This window comes from Monodon monoceros, unplaced genomic scaffold, assembly GCF_005190385.1.
Source record: "Monodon monoceros isolate NGI ecotype Baffin Bay Population unplaced genomic scaffold, NGI_Narwhal_1 Super_Scaffold_1, whole genome shotgun sequence".
NCBI classification, from domain to species: domain Eukaryota; kingdom Metazoa; phylum Chordata; class Mammalia; order Artiodactyla; family Monodontidae; genus Monodon; species Monodon monoceros.
The window spans coordinates 33,256,637-33,259,534 of NW_021703765.1; the positions used below are offsets into that span (position 1 = coordinate 33,256,637).

The 2,898-nt window shown below is 39.9% G+C and overlaps 1 pseudogene; it reads right to left on the reverse strand.

The window, feature by feature from the left end:
- Positions 1-712: 712 nt before the first annotated feature.
- Positions 713-1,260, reverse strand: LOC114898657 (annotated as a pseudogene).
- Positions 1,261-2,898: the final 1,638 nt, after the last annotated feature.

Consider the following 2,898-nt stretch of genomic DNA (forward strand, 5'->3'; position numbering starts at 1 on the left):
ACACACAAAATCCATAAAGCTATAGTCTCAGGAGTACTAGTCAGCTCCATACAGTGCATGGGGAATGTGACAGTCATTCTAGTACACGCACCTCACCCAAATGCCCTCTTTTTAAAAAAGGGAGGGAGGATAAGTGATATTTTGATTTTATACTTGGGTTTGCATCCTGGATACAACCATATGTTAGGGATACAAGAAACAGGAGTTCTTGCCATAAAAGAGTTTGTATTTTATGTGAGATAAATAAAATCATCTGAGAATTCAACTGTAAAAACAGAATTAAGCACTTCAAAAGATAATGGGAAATCAGAGTAAGACAATTTTAGCCAAAGAAATAGGTAACAGTGTTCACGGGATTGCAGTTTGAGCTTAGTTTTAAAAGTTGTATAAAATTATAAAGAGAGGGATGTGGATGGTGTGTCCTTATTGTTAATGAATTAAAAGAGAAAATCTGTGTAGGACTAAACCAGCAGTTTCTAGTGGGGACTCTCACTATGTCATAAGGGAAGTTGTTTTTTTTTTTTTGATTGTTTAGTTTTTATTTCATAACCATAAACTTAACTTTGCAATTCAGCTAAACTTGGAGGGGAATAAGGAAAATATGGAACCCAAAGAAGTGCAATGAGAGCACAAAGATTATAGTATATTTTGAGCAGATGGAGATGAAGGGGTGCTCTCCTGAGCTACAGAAGGAATGGTCTTGGTGGTTAAGATAAAACACAAGTCAAATTTATTATTAGATTTGTCCACAGTCAGCAATGGTGATCTTCTTGCTGGTCTTGCCATTCCTGGACCCAAAGTGCTCCATGGCTTCCACAATATTCATGCCCTCTTTCACCTTGCAAAAGACCACATGCTTGCCATCCAACCACTCAGTCTTGGCAGTGCAGATGAAAAATGGAACCATTTGTGTTGGGGCCAGCAGTTGCCATGGACAAGATGCCAGGACCCATATGCTTCAGGAGGAAATTCTCATCATCAAATTTCTCCCCATAAATGGACTTGCCACCAGTGCCATTATGACATGTGAAGTCACCACCCTGACACATAAATCCTGGAATTGTTCTGTGAAAGCAGGAACCTTTGTAACCAAAACCCTTCTTCCCAGTGCTCAGAGCATGAAAGTTTTCTGCTGTCTTTGGAACTTTGTCTGCAAACAGCTCGAAGGAGACGCATCCCAAGGGCTCGCCGTCAATGGCGATGTCAAAGAACACAGTAGGGTTGAACATGGTTGGGCAGAATGGGAGGTTCCGGTGTGGCAGCGTCTGCAAAGCCATAAGGGAAGTTTTGAAAAGATCTCTGGAGAAATGGAGACTTACCTTTAGGCAGTTATCAGATTGGAAGTTAAAAATGAAGTTCCGTTTTTGATTCTGAGTGAAGTCTGTGTGTGTCTGTGTGTGTGTGTCCGCTCACGCACATGTCAAAGTCCTTGCCCTCTCATCGCCTCACTCTATAGATTTTCTTGAAGTGCCACTCCCAAATACAACCCATTGGTCCACGGTTCATATTCCAAAATATTCCTCTCTTTCTCCATCATATCAATTTTCCCTTTGGGGCCTGTTTCCAGCTGAAAGGGTAGGAAATGACCAACAACATGAATTTATACCAAGTTGTATATCTAGGACTGCAGTAAGGCATGACATTTCTCCCAAGACTGTTCATATCTTCAAAGGGTATTACTAACTCAAAGAACCAGTGGAATGTCCCGTCAATGAATGGACCACTGAGGAGCACTTTGGGGGAACAGGAGGACATCCCAGTGTCCTTAAGTTCTCTCCATATAAGTGGCTGTCTCCTCACTGAAATGCACATTAGGACAGAAAAGGACTTGTTCTTCAGCCCTACAGACATTCACAGGCCTGTAAACAATGGTGCCTGTCACACTGGGGGCTGGGAGTAGAAAGATGGGCGGGAAGGTGGTGCTTGCAAAATCCCATTTAGGGCATTATTTATTATTCTAGTTTGTAGTTTATCCTTATAGCACCTGTAATAAATAAACACTCTTCAGAAGAAAGTGCAAGTTAACAAGGAGTAGATGAGATTGAATGTGACGACTCCAGCCCTGTACAAGAGTCACTGGCCCATTAAATGAATGTGCACAGCTACTTCTTAATGCTCTCCATAAGTAATCAATTTCTGAAAATACCAAATAATTTTAAAACAGCCCTGTCTGACCTCACTCTCCAGTGATGCTGGATCAATCAGCCCTTGCTGATTTGTCTACCTAGTTTTAAATCAATCAGATTTGACATTTTTGATTTTGTGTTTCTTTCCCTTGCCTACTCCTGCACCTATTCCCTTCCTTTGGCAATATTAAATGGTAACTGCCCTCATTCAATGTTAGGGCCCCAAAATGTAGCTTAATATTTTTAGGTCTGGACATCTTTTGAAAGAGCAGCAGAGGAATGTAAATACCATTGCAAGAAGCTAGAACATTCTGATGCTGTACTAGGGTTTGATTTCTATCCATATAAAAAGATCCAGGATGCCCAGAGCCTGAACACAGATGGAACTTGAGAAACTGTCAGCCTGAAGTATCTTCTATCAGACTTTCAAATAGAGTGTGATTCAGGAAAAAAGGTTAAAAAAATATGATTTGAGCTTCCTTTCTCTTTTTGACTAATTAACTTCTCCAGGTCAAAAGTAATTTTTTCCAGCTTCCTAGCTCATAGCAGATAATATTTGTGAAAGAGTTTCCTACAATCTCATTTTAAGTATGTAATATAACCTTCCTATTTGTTTCTTTCTTTTTGGTCTCTATCCCCTCTTACTATTTTTTTCCCTTTCTTTATTCTCCTCATCCTCTTACTCTGCCTCCTCTTCTTCCTTCCTCTTTTCATCATTCTTGTTTTGAATATAAGTATTGTGTATTTGGTTTGGATTGAATATTTGTGTCTC